Here is a 15,228-nt window from a genome sequence, read left to right on the forward strand (position 1 = left end):
GATCAAGCTCCATCTTCATTTGATTCTTCAACAAATAAAAAGGGTATAAAGTTAGTAAGATGTTAATGAAGTGAAGATATAAGAAAGAATGGTAGAAAGATTTGATGATGGGGGTGTAAGTGATCTCATGGCTAAGGAGGGGTATTTATAATGGGTTTTGGGCAACTTTTTAGTTCATAAGATTGTATGAAAAAGAAGGTTAACTTGTGTAAGTGATTTAAAGTGTGTAAGTGAATGTGTAAGAGTTGGAGTGTGTAAGTGGATGTGTAAGAATTTGGAGTGTAGAAGAAGGTTAACTTGTGTAAGGAAATGGTGATAGATTGTGTAAGTGATGAACATTATGGATTGATGTAGAAAGGATTTTGATTCATCAAATTTTTGTTCTAGTTTATGCTAGTGAAATGTTTTAGATTAATGGGAAAGTATGATTAAGGTTTGATTATGAAAATATGAAAGTTTACTTAGAAAATTTTAGTTAAAACTATACTTAAAGTTAATAAAAAAAATATAGTTAATTTTTAGGTATAAAATAATTAAATCAAAGTTGTAAAGTTAAAATGATAAGTAGTAAAGTTAGTTTAAGGAAACGAAATTGAAACGTAACGTTTTAATAAAACCGTAAATATAATATTAAAATTTTACTTTTCTTAGTATAAAATAATAAAATAATATTTTAGTGCTTATAAAGAAATTTAAGAATATAAATATATTTTTAAGTTTAATATTTGGAAGAAATTACAAAAATCGGAATAAGGTTTAGGAATTAAAGGTGATTTGAATTAGATAACCAAAGGATTAGGAATTCGAAAAGAAATTTCGGAATAATTAATCGGAAGATTAAGATTAAGAAATTTGAGCCTGTTACAACTCTTTCCCCCTTTAGATAGTTTCGTCCCGAAACTAGGACTTACCAAAAAGGTTAGGATAACGCTCTCTCATGTCGATCTCTTTTTCCCAAGTCGCCTCTTCAACCCCGTGGTTTGACCACAAAACCTTGACCAATGGAATCCTCGAATTTCTCAACTCTTTTACTCGGGTATCTAAGATCCTGATTGGTCGTTCCTCATACACCAAAGACTCTTCAATCAAAAGCGGCTCGTGAGCTAGAACATGAGACGGATTATGAACATACTTCCTCAACTGTGAAACATGGAACACATTATGAACTTTTGCTAAACTTGGAGGTAAAGCCAACTCATAAGAAACTTCCCCGACTCTCCTTAGGATCTCAAAAGGTCCAATAAATTTTGGACTCAACTTTCCTCGAACTCCAAAACGCTGGACACCTCTTGTAGGTGAAACCTTTAGGAAAACCTTGTCGCCAACCTCAAATTGCAACATCTTTCGACGATTATCAGCATAACTCTTTTGTCGGCTCTGTGCTGCTCTCATGTTCTGTTGAACAATCTTCAACGCATCAATGGATTCCTGAATCACATCTGGACCTTCGGGAATGGTCCTATCCATCAAATCCCAACACAAAGGTACTCGACACTTCCTTCCATAAAGAGCATCATACGGTGCCATCCTAATACTAGATTGGAAACTGTTGTTGTAGGCGAACTCCACCATCGGTAATTTATCTTCCCAAGAACCCTCAAAGTCCAACACACAACATCTCAAAAGATCCTCTAAAGTCTGAATAGTTCTCTCAGTCTGACCATCAGTCGCAGGAGGAAAAGCAGTACTCAAGCACAACTTACTCCCAAAAGCTTCCTGCAACTTTTCCCAAAACCTCGATAAAAACTTCGGATCCCTATCAGAAACAATAGTCCTCGGAACACCATGAAGTCTGACAATCTCTCGGACATAGGCATCTGCTAATTGCTTAGCCCCCCAAGTATTCTTCATTGGCACAAATCTAGCGACCTTGGTCAATCTATCAACAATGACCCAAATAACATCATTCCCTCGCTGGGTCCTTGGCAGCCCTACCACAAAGTCCATAGAAATCGAGTCCCACTTCCAATCTGGGATAGGCAACGGTTGAAGCAACCCTGAACTCTTTTGTCTCTCGAACTTTACCCTCTGGCAGACTAGGCACTTAGACACAAAATCAGAGACATCTTTCCTTAGACCTTTTCACCAAAATATCTCTCTTATCTCCTCAATCATCTTATCTCGACCCGGATGCAAATGAAATAAACTTTGATGACCTTCCTTCAAAATCTCAATCTTCAATTCAAATTGATTTGGAACACACAATCTACCGTTCATCCTCAACTCTCCTCTTTCTCCTAACTCAAAAGCATCAGTCTCATTTTTCTCAACTCTATGGATCAACTCAACAATCTCTGGATCCTCAAGTTGTGCCTCAATTATACGATCAAACAAAGTGGGTTGTATAGTCATTGCTCCCAAATACTGACCAACCTCGTGTCGACTACAAATCTCTAATCCCAAACTCTGCATCTCACGATACAACTCCCATGGTACAGACATAATGGCATTCACAGACACTCTCGGTCTGCTACTCAAGGCATCAGCTACCTTATTCGCTTTTCCAGGGTGGTACACAATTTCAAGATCATAATCCTTAATAACCTCAAGCCACCGCCTTTGGCGCATGTTCAATTCTTTTTGGTTGAAGACATACCTGAAATTTTGATGATCAGTGTAGATCTTACACGGTAACCCATACAAATAATGTCTCCACAACTTCAAAGCAAAGATCACTGCAGCAAGTTCAATGTCATGCACGGGGTAATTCACCTCATGTAGCCTTAACTGCCTCGATGCATAAGCTATGACCTTTCCTTCTTGCATAAGTACACAACCTAAACCTTCGAATGAAGCATCACAATAGACCTCGAATGGCTTGCTACAATCAGGCATTGCTAAAACAGGGGCAGTAGTAAGTCTTTTCTTTAATTCCTCGAAAGCAATTGTGTGCCTCTCATTCCACTGAAATCGTATCCCTTTCTTCAACAGCTTAAACATGGGACGAGCAACCTTAGAAAAGTTTTCAACATATTTCCTATAGTACCCAGCTAATCCCAAAAAGCTCCGAACTTCAGTCACTTTTCTAGAAATCGGCCAGTCCGTTATTGCTTTAATCTTCTCAGGATCTACAGAAATTCCACCCTTAGACACCATATGACCTAGAAAAGAAATTTCCTCAAGCCAAAACTCACACTTACTAAACTTCCCATACAATTTCTCTTTTCTCAAAAGCTCTAGAATCATTCTCAAGTGTTTTTCATGTTCTTCCCTACTCCTTGAATATACCAAAATATCATCGATAAAAACAACCACAAATTTATCCAAATAAGGACGAAGATACCTCTGCATCAAATCCATAAATGCTGCAGGTGCATTTGTTAACCCAAATGGCATCACCAAAAACTCATAATGTCCATATCGGGTCCGAAATGCTGTTTTAGAAACATCCTCCTTCGCTATCCTCAATTGATGATATCCAGACCTTAAATCAATCTTCGAGAACACCTGAGCGCCTCTTAGCTGATCAAACAAATCATCTATCCTGGGCAAAGGGTAACGGTTCTTAATGGTGATCTTATTAATCTCCCTATAATCAATACACAATCTCATCGTTCCATCCTTCTTCTTCACAAACAGAACAGGGGCTCCCCAGGGTGACACACTAGGTCGGATAAAACCTTTCTCCAATAGCTCATCTAATTGCTTTTTCAATTCGGCTAACTCAGCTGGAGCAAAACGGTACGGAGTCCTAGAGATAGGGGTAGCATCAGGAATTAGATCTATATGAAAGTCAACCTCTCTCCTTGGAGGTAAACCAGGTAGATCCTCAGGGAAAACATCAGGGTAATCACAAACAATTGGGGTTTCCTCAAGACTTAACTTGATTTTCTCCTCACTACTAGTAATAAAACACAAATATCCCTTATCTCTATGTTTAATCATCTCAATGGCTTGAACTGCAGAAATGGTCTGAATGGGAAACACAAAATTCTTCCTAATCAAACATTCTCCACCTGGAGCCTTAACCCGAACGATCTTCTCTTTACACAAAATCTCCGCATGATGACGTCCCAACCAGTCAATCCCCAAAATAATATCATATGTACCCAACTCAAACACTATTAAATCGGCAGGTAGATGGTTGTCCGAAATCTTAAGAGGGAAATTAGGAAAGATACGGTCACATAGGAATGGTGAACCGTCAGGTAATAGAATTTGGAGATTAAATTTTTGAGGTTCAAGAGAGATAGAGGATTTATGAAGGAAAGAAGAAGAGATAAAAGATCGGTCAGCTCCTGAATCAAAAAGAATATGAGCCAAAGAGTCTCCTACGACAAAGTGACCAGAAATGACCTTACCCTCAAACGCCTGATGAAGATTGTCTACATGGTTGCTAATAGCGTGCAAACCGGCAGTCCTCCTAGCTGCAATACTCTGAATATTTCCTGAAGAACTAGGAGCTCCATAATTACCAGTACTACTAGCTCCCAACTGGATCCCTTCTCGGCAGTTAGTGGAAACATGACCCTCCTTTTTGCATTTGAAGCAGATGATCTTCCCAGTGCATGAACGACCTCGGTGATCCTTACCACATAAGCGACACTTCCAAACTGTGACTCTTGTTGAAGTTGTTGGTTGGAACGGCTTGCGATCCCAATTGGTTAGCCTCTTGTTCCTGTTGTTGTTGCCTCCACCAAATTTTCTTTTGTTGGTGTTGTCCTCCTTGTCAAGGATCCTCTCATACTCAAGCGCTCGATCGTAGAGATCTCGGAAGTCAGAATACTTCCCAATCCCCTTTTGGATCTTAAGATTAAGACCCTCGAAGAAGCGGGATGCACGAACACTTTCTTTGCTTACAATGTCAGAAGCAAATCGAGACAGCTCATTGAACTTACAACTGTACTCAATCACGGTCATAAGACCCTGACGAAGATGTAAGAACTCATTCTCCTTTTTCCGTTGGAGTGATGGCGGATAGAATTGTTGACGAAGAGTCATAAGAAAGTCATCCCAAAAGGTATCAGTCATAGTGGCCTTGACAGAACGCCACCATAACTCTGCTGGACCAGATAGGTAGAAGGAAGCCAGCTTTACTTTTAGGTGCGCTGGACAATTAATGACCTCTAAAAGTTTCTCCATCTCTGCGAGCCAATTCTCGAAGCGAACCGGATCAGCTTCTCCGTCGTATTGCGGCGGGCGATGATATGCGATATTCTTAAAGTATTTCCCGTCGTCATTGGCCTCTTTAGCCTGATTCTCCATGAGGGTGATCAGTCGCTCATTTGTCCTTTCCATCCGAGCTAGTTGTGCTTCTAGCTCTCGAACTCTAGCTTCGTGATCAGATGAAGTTACGCCATTTCTTACCTAAAAAAAATTTTTAAACATGTGATTGACTTTCACATTAACTTAATTAATCTGGCACGTAATTTTACACATAGTCACATAAGCACATAGAAAACAAATAGAATTTTTAGGAAGACTTGTTTTGAAAATAATTTGAAATTCTTTTCTTTTTTTTCTTCTTCTTTTTTTTTTTAATTTATATATATATATATATATATATATATATATATATATATATATATATATATATATATATATATATATATATATATATATATATATATATATATATATATATATATATATATATATATATATATATATATATATATATATATATATATATATATATATATATATATATATATATATATATATATATATATATATATATATATATATATTTAGTCAGCTATCGAGCATTTCACATGGAACTAAAATTCCAAGATTCGAGTAACTTTAGCTCTGATACCACGTGTAGCAGGTGCGGCACTCTCTTTACATAATTAACATTAATAATTATACTTAAGATAAATAATGCGGAAGTGTAAAACGCCGAACTGCTAAAAACCATTTGAAATAAAAAAATGTTCAAAACATAAGTAAAATATATCTTACAACTGAGAAAATATAAAATAAGGTTTACTTAAATACGATAAAAAAAAAACATAAGTACAATATAGTCATCAAGTAAAATCATTGAAGCTAAGTCCTCGATAGAATAATTAAAGTTGCGGCCTGGATCGAAACCTGAGCTAATTTTTCCTGCAAAATACTGTCATCCATAATACGGATGACAGCCGATTAAATCGGTCAGCGATAAAGCCGAGTAAAATTTTCTCAACAAGCTTATGATGCGATAGTTAAATCATGCTTACAAAATAATCATCAAGCACAATATAGAAGGTTATTACTCATTATTGACCTTTACTAAGCCATTAAGTTACATTCTTAATACTTGCAGAAGTTCATTACTGCTACTAAATACTTGGTAACCTTAATGCTTATTTAATCAAGTTCAATTAAGCCTCATAGCTTTACCATCATAGCACATCACAAGATCACAACAATAATGACAACTGATATATGTAAGGGTCTGGTTAGGTGAGGACCATAGTCCTAAACCCTAACTGTAGTGGGAGTCGTCACTCCTCTCAATACTGTTATGCTCGAGACTTCACAGGATGAGTTTTTCTCGGACCCCCTGTCTGACACCGCATTTTACGTGCCGGCTAACACGGACGCCGGGATTTTACATGCCGGTCCATGGTTCGACGTTACCTTACTATCAGAGTCATACAATCAATATCATGCAATATCAAACAAGACTCTAAACCGAAATAGTTTACATTCTTATAAGTCAAACTTCCACTAGTCAAATTTTTGACAATTCTACCCTTTTAGTAGAAACAAATTACTAGTATCTAATAAATTAATATTTAATTAAATAACAAATTTTCGTAGCTATACTAAGATTCCTGAGGCTAAACTAAGTCATTATTGTGTCATAAATAATCATAACAGTCAAGGGTAATATTTCTAAGTACTTAATAACATATTTTATCAAATAACCAGTAAAATAGTAAAACGGATCTATCATCACTATAAAAATAACATAATCCGACAAATTATTAAGGGTCCAAAATCTATATGAAATGAGTTTTCAAGAAAAACAATGCTAAGCATTTTAACAAATTTGTTTGACTATTTTACCGATAAACCGATTAATAATTCTTTATAATTACTTGAGTCCAACAAAAAAAAAATCAAAACACCAAGATGATATGAAATCATTTTAAACACATAAGTTTATTTAACTAGTAAAATTCATATATATCTATATTATCATATTAATCAAAAAATTTCCATATATATGACTTTTTTTTTGAGTGTGCCAAAAGTATTATTGTTTTGACGAAATATCACTAAACTGGATATAACTTTAATATTACCATGTAAAGTTTAAATGACTAAAATAAAATCATATTGATCATGCTTTTATATTATCGAGTAACCATAAATAAATATCACATAACGAGAGAGTTAAGAAAATGTGTACCATTTTCCTCCGAAGGTGGTGCTAAACCAAGTAAGAGAATAATAATAGAAAAATAAGAACTTAAGGAAATAAGTTCCAAAAGAAAGTCTTCAAGGTTCCAAGCTTCAAAGAAGTAGATCTTCAATTACCCAAAAGAAAAAGATATCCAAGCTCCAAAAGATAATACTTGACTTTTTAAAAGTTGATGATTATCGGCTTAAGAAGTGATAAGATCAAGCTCCATCTTCATTTGATTCTTCAACAAATAAAAAGGGTATAAAGTTAGTAAGATGTTAATGAAGTGAAGATATAAGAAAGAATGGTAGAAAGATTTGATGATGGGGGTGTAAGTGATCTCATGGCTAAGGAGGGGTATTTATAATGGGTTTTGGGCAACTTTTTAGTTCATAAGATTGTATGAAAAAGAAGGTTAACTTGTGTAAGTGATTTAAAGTGTGTAAGTGAATGTGTAAGAGTTGGAGTGTGTAAGTGGATGTGTAAGAATTTGGAGTGTAGAAGAAGGTTAACTTGTGTAAGGAAATGGTGATAGATTGTGTAAGTGATGAACATTATGGATTGATGTAGAAAGGATTTTGATTCATCAAATTTTTGTTCTAGTTTATGCTAGTGAAATGTTTTAGATTAATGGGAAAGTATGATTAAGGTTTGATTATGAAAATATGAAAGTTTACTTAGAAAATTTTAGTTAAAACTATACTTAAAGTTAATAAAAAAAATATAGTTAATTTTTAGGTATAAAATAATTAAATCAAAGTTGTAAAGTTAAAATGATAAGTAGTAAAGTTAGTTTAAGGAAACGAAATTGAAACGTAACGTTTTAATAAAACCGTAAATATAATATTAAAATTTTACTTTTCTTAGTATAAAATAATAAAATAATATTTTAGTGCTTATAAAGAAATTTAAGAATATAAATATATTTTTAAGTTTAATATTTGGAAGAAATTACAAAAATCGGAATAAGGTTTAGGAATTAAAGGTGATTTGAATTAGATAACCAAAGGATTAGGAATTCGAAAAGAAATTTCGGAATAATTAATCGGAAGATTAAGATTAAGAAATTTGAGCCTGTTACAACTCTTTCCCCCTTTAGATAGTTTCGTCCCGAAACTAGGACTTACCAAAAAGGTTAGGATAACGCTCTCTCATGTCGATCTCTTTTTCCCAAGTCGCCTCTTCAACCCCGTGGTTTGACCACAAAACCTTGACCAATGGAATCCTCGAATTTCTCAACTCTTTTACTCGGGTATCTAAGATCCTGATTGGTCGTTCCTCATACACCAAAGACTCTTCAATCAAAAGCGGCTCGTGAGCTAGAACATGAGACGGATTATGAACATACTTCCTCAACTGTGAAACATGGAACACATTATGAACTTTTGCTAAACTTGGAGGTAAAGCCAACTCATAAGAAACTTCCCCGACTCTCCTTAGGATCTCAAAAGGTCCAATAAATTTTGGACTCAACTTTCCTCGAACTCCAAAACGCTGGACACCTCTTGTAGGTGAAACCTTTAGGAAAACCTTGTCGCCAACCTCAAATTGCAACATCTTTCGACGATTATCAGCATAACTCTTTTGTCGGCTCTGTGCTGCTCTCATGTTCTGTTGAACAATCTTCAACGCATCAATGGATTCCTGAATCACATCTGGACCTTCGGGAATGGTCCTATCCATCAAATCCCAACACAAAGGTACTCGACACTTCCTTCCATAAAGAGCATCATACGGTGCCATCCTAATACTAGATTGGAAACTGTTGTTGTAGGCGAACTCCACCATCGGTAATTTATCTTCCCAAGAACCCTCAAAGTCCAACACACAACATCTCAAAAGATCCTCTAAAGTCTGAATAGTTCTCTCAGTCTGACCATCAGTCGCAGGAGGAAAAGCAGTACTCAAGCACAACTTACTCCCAAAAGCTTCCTGCAACTTTTCCCAAAACCTCGATAAAAACTTCGGATCCCTATCAGAAACAATAGTCCTCGGAACACCATGAAGTCTGACAATCTCTCGGACATAGGCATCTGCTAATTGCTTAGCCCCCCAAGTATTCTTCATTGGCACAAATCTAGCGACCTTGGTCAATCTATCAACAATGACCCAAATAACATCATTCCCTCGCTGGGTCCTTGGCAGCCCTACCACAAAGTCCATAGAAATCGAGTCCCACTTCCAATCTGGGATAGGCAACGGTTGAAGCAACCCTGAACTCTTTTGTCTCTCGAACTTTACCCTCTGGCAGACTAGGCACTTAGACACAAAATCAGAGACATCTTTCCTTAGACCTTTTCACCAAAATATCTCTCTTATCTCCTCAATCATCTTATCTCGACCCGGATGCAAATGAAATAAACTTTGATGACCTTCCTTCAAAATCTCAATCTTCAATTCAAATTGATTTGGAACACACAATCTACCGTTCATCCTCAACTCTCCTCTTTCTCCTAACTCAAAAGCATCAGTCTCATTTTTCTCAACTCTATGGATCAACTCAACAATCTCTGGATCCTCAAGTTGTGCCTCAATTATACGATCAAACAAAGTGGGTTGTATAGTCATTGCTCCCAAATACTGACCAACCTCGTGTCGACTACAAATCTCTAATCCCAAACTCTGCATCTCACGATACAACTCCCATGGTACAGACATAATGGCATTCACAGACACTCTCGGTCTGCTACTCAAGGCATCAGCTACCTTATTCGCTTTTCCAGGGTGGTACACAATTTCAAGATCATAATCCTTAATAACCTCAAGCCACCGCCTTTGGCGCATGTTCAATTCTTTTTGGTTGAAGACATACCTGAAATTTTGATGATCAGTGTAGATCTTACACGGTAACCCATACAAATAATGTCTCCACAACTTCAAAGCAAAGATCACTGCAGCAAGTTCAATGTCATGCACGGGGTAATTCACCTCATGTAGCCTTAACTGCCTCGATGCATAAGCTATGACCTTTCCTTCTTGCATAAGTACACAACCTAAACCTTCGAATGAAGCATCACAATAGACCTCGAATGGCTTGCTACAATCAGGCATTGCTAAAACAGGGGCAGTAGTAAGTCTTTTCTTTAATTCCTCGAAAGCAATTGTGTGCCTCTCATTCCACTGAAATCGTATCCCTTTCTTCAACAGCTTAAACATGGGACGAGCAACCTTAGAAAAGTTTTCAACATATTTCCTATAGTACCCAGCTAATCCCAAAAAGCTCCGAACTTCAGTCACTTTTCTAGGAATCGGCCAGTCCGTTATTGCTTTAATCTTCTCAGGATCTACAGAAATTCCACCCTTAGACACCATATGACCTAGAAAAGAAATTTCCTCAAGCCAAAACTCACACTTACTAAACTTCCCATACAATTTCTCTTTTCTCAAAAGCTCTAGAATCATTCTCAAGTGTTTTTCATGTTCTTCCCTACTCCTTGAATATACCAAAATATCATCGATAAAAACAACCACAAATTTATCCAAATAAGGACGAAGATACCTCTGCATCAAATCCATAAATGCTGCAGGTGCATTTGTTAACCCAAATGGCATCACCAAAAACTCATAATGTCCATATCGGGTCCGAAATGCTGTTTTAGAAACATCCTCCTTCGCTATCCTCAATTGATGATATCCAGACCTTAAATCAATCTTCGAGAACACCTGAGCGCCTCTTAGCTGATCAAACAAATCATCTATCCTGGGCAAAGGGTAACGGTTCTTAATGGTGATCTTATTAATCTCCCTATAATCAATACACAATCTCATCGTTCCATCCTTCTTCTTCACAAACAGAACAGGGGCTCCCCAGGGTGACACACTAGGTCGGATAAAACCTTTCTCCAATAGCTCATCTAATTGCTTTTTCAATTCGGCTAACTCAGCTGGAGCAAAACGGTACGGAGTCCTAGAGATAGGGGTAGCATCAGGAATTAGATCTATATGAAAGTCAACCTCTCTCCTTGGAGGTAAACCAGGTAGATCCTCAGGGAAAACATCAGGGTAATCACAAACAATTGGGGTTTCCTCAAGACTTAACTTGATTTTCTCCTCACTACTAGTAATAAAACACAAATATCCCTTATCTCTATGTTTAATCATCTCAATGGCTTGAACTGCAGAAATGGTCTGAATGGGAAACACAAAATTCTTCCTAATCAAACATTCTCCACCTGGAGCCTTAACCCGAACGATCTTCTCTTTACACAAAATCTCCGCATGATGACGTCCCAACCAGTCCATCCCCAAAATAATATCATATGTACCCAACTCAAACACTATTAAATCGGCAGGTAGATGGTTGTCCGAAATCTTAAGAGGGAAATTAGGAAAGATACGGTCACATAGGAATGGTGAACCGTCAGGTAATAGAATTTGGAGATTAAATTTTTGAGGTTCAAGAGAGATAGAGGATTTATGAAGGAAAGAAGAAGAGATAAAAGATCGGTCAGCTCCTGAATCAAAAAGAATATGAGCCAAAGAGTCTCCTACGACAAAGTGACCAGAAATGACCTTACCCTCAAACGCCTGATGAAGATTGTCTACATGGTTGCTAATAGCGTGCAAACCGGCAGTCCTCCTAGCTGCAATACTCTGAATATTTCCTGAAGAACTAGGAGCTCCATAATTACCAGTACTACTAGCTCCCAACTGGATCCCTTCTCGGCAGTTAGTGGAAACATGACCCTCCTTTTTGCATTTGAAGCAGATGATCTTCCCAGTGCATGAACGACCTCGGTGATCCTTACCACATAAGCGACACTTCCAAACTGTGACTCTTGTTGAAGTTGTTGGTTGGAACGGCTTGCGATCCCAATTGGTTAGCCTCTTGTTCCTGTTGTTGTTGCCTCCACCAAATTTTCTTTTGTTGGTGTTGTCCTCCTTGTCAAGGATCCTCTCATACTCAAGCGCTCGATCGTAGAGATCTCGGAAGTCAGAATACTTCCCAATCCCCTTTTGGATCTTAAGATTAAGACCCTCGAAGAAGCGGGATGCACGAACACTTTCTTTGCTTACAATGTCAGAAGCAAATCGAGACAGCTCATTGAACTTACAACTGTACTCAATCACGGTCATAAGACCCTGACGAAGATGTAAGAACTCATTCTCCTTTTTCCGTTGGAGTGATGGCGGATAGAATTGTTGACGAAGAGTCATAAGAAAGTCATCCCAAAAGGTATCAGTCATAGTGGCCTTGACAGAACGCCACCATAACTCTGCTGGACCAGATAGGTAGAAGGAAGCCAGCTTTACTTTTAGGTGCGCTGGACAATTAATGACCTCTAAAAGTTTCTCCATCTCTGCGAGCCAATTCTCGAAGCGAACCGGATCAGCTTCTCCGTCGTATTGCGGCGGGCGATGATATGCCATATTCTTAAAGTATTTCCCGTCGTCATTGGCCTCTTTAGCCTGATTCTCCATGAGGGTGATCAGTCGCTCATTTGTCCTTTCCATCCGAGCTAGTTGTGCTTCTAGCTCTCGAACTCTAGCTTCGTGATCAGATGAAGTTACGCCATTTCTTACCTAAAAAAAATTTTTAAACATGTGATTGACTTTCACATTAACTTAATTAATCTGGCACGTAATTTTACACATAGTCACATAAGCACATAGAAAACAAATAGAATTTTTAGGAAGACTTGTTTTGAAAATAATTTGAAATTCTTTTCTTTTTTTTCTTCTTCTTTTTTTTTTAAATTTATATATATATATATATATATATATATATATATATATATATATATATATATATTTAGTCAGCTATCGAGCATTTCACATGGAACTAAAATTCCAAGATTCGAGTAACTTTAGCTCTGATACCACGTGTAGCAGGTGCGGCACTCTCTTTACATAATTAACATTAATAATTATACTTAAGATAAATAATGCGGAAGTGTAAAACGCCGAACTGCTAAAAACCATTTGAAATAAAAAAATGTTCAAAACATAAGTAAAATATATCTTACAACTGAGAAAATATAAAATAAGGTTTACTTAAATACGATAAAAAAAAAACATAAGTACAATATAGTCATCAAGTAAAATCATTGAAGCTAAGTCCTCGATAGAATAATTAAAGTTGCGGCCTGGATCGAAACCTGAGCTAATTTTTCCTGCAAAATACTGTCATCCATAATACGGATGACAGCCGATTAAATCGGTCAGCGATAAAGCCGAGTAAAATTTTCTCAACAAGCTTATGATGCGATAGTTAAATCATGCTTACAAAATAATCATCAAGCACAATATAGAAGGTTATTACTCATTATTGACCTTTACTAAGCCATTAAGTTACATTCTTAATACTTGCAGAAGTTCATTACTGCTACTAAATACTTGGTAACCTTAATGCTTATTTAATCAAGTTCAATTAAGCCTCATAGCTTTACCATCATAGCACATCACAAGATCACAACAATAATGACAACTGATATATGTAAGGGTCTGGTTAGGTGAGGACCATAGTCCTAAACCCTAACTGTAGTGGGAGTCGTCACTCCTCTCAATACTGTTATGCTCGAGACTTCACAGGATGAGTTTTTCTCGGACCCCCTGTCTGACACCGCATTTTACGTGCCGGCTAACACGGACGCCGGGATTTTACATGCCGGTCCATGGTTCGACGTTACCTTACTATCAGAGTCATACAATCAATATCATGCAATATCAAACAAGACTCTAAACCGAAATAGTTTACATTCTTATAAGTCAAACTTCCACTAGTCAAATTTTTGACAATTCTACCCTTTTAGTAGAAACAAATTACTAGTATCTAATAAATTAATATTTAATTAAATAACAAATTTTCGTAGCTATACTAAGATTCCTGAGGCTAAACTAAGTCATTATTGTGTCATAAATAATCATAACAGTCAAGGGTAATATTTCTAAGTACTTAATAACATATTTTATCAAATAACCAGTAAAATAGTAAAACGGATCTATCATCACTATAAAAATAACATAATCCGACAAATTATTAAGGGTCCAAAATCTATATGAAATGAGTTTTCAAGAAAAACAATGCTAAGCATTTTAACAAATTTGTTTGACTATTTTACCGATAAACCGATTAATAATTCTTTATAATTACTTGAGTCCAACAAAAAAAAAATCAAAACACCAAGATGATATGAAATCATTTTAAACACATAAGTTTATTTAACTAGTAAAATTCATATATATCTATATTATCATATTAATCAAAAAATTTCCATATATATGACTTTTTTTTTGAGTGTGCCAAAAGTATTATTGTTTTGACGAAATATCACTAAACTGGATATAACTTTAATATTACCATGTAAAGTTTAAATGACTAAAATAAAATCATATTGATCATGCTTTTATATTATCGAGTAACCATAAATAAATATCACATAACGAGAGAGTTAAGAAAATGTGTACCATTTTCCTCCGAAGGTGGTGCTAAACCAAGTAAGAGAATAATAATAGAAAAATAAGAACTTAAGGAAATAAGTTCCAAAAGAAAGTCTTCAAGGTTCCAAGCTTCAAAGAAGTAGATCTTCAATTACCCAAAAGAAAAAGATATCCAAGCTCCAAAAGATAATACTTGACTTTTTAAAAGTTGATGATTATCGGCTTAAGAAGTGATAAGATCAAGCTCCATCTTCATTTGATTCTTCAACAAATAAAAAGGGTATAAAGTTAGTAAGATGTTAATGAAATGAAGATATAAGAAAGAATGGTAGAAAGATTTGATGATGGGGGTGTAAGTGATCTCATGGCTAAGGAGGGGTATTTATAATGGGTTTTGGGCAACTTTTTAGTTCATAAGATTGTATGAAAAAGAAGGTTAACTTGTGTAAGTGATTTAAAGTGTGTAAGTGAATGTGTAAGAGTTGGAGTGTGTAAGTGGATGTGTAAGA

This window comes from Amaranthus tricolor, chromosome 9 (genome assembly GCF_026212465.1).
Source record: "Amaranthus tricolor cultivar Red isolate AtriRed21 chromosome 9, ASM2621246v1, whole genome shotgun sequence".
In the NCBI taxonomy this organism is placed as follows: domain Eukaryota; kingdom Viridiplantae; phylum Streptophyta; class Magnoliopsida; order Caryophyllales; family Amaranthaceae; genus Amaranthus; species Amaranthus tricolor.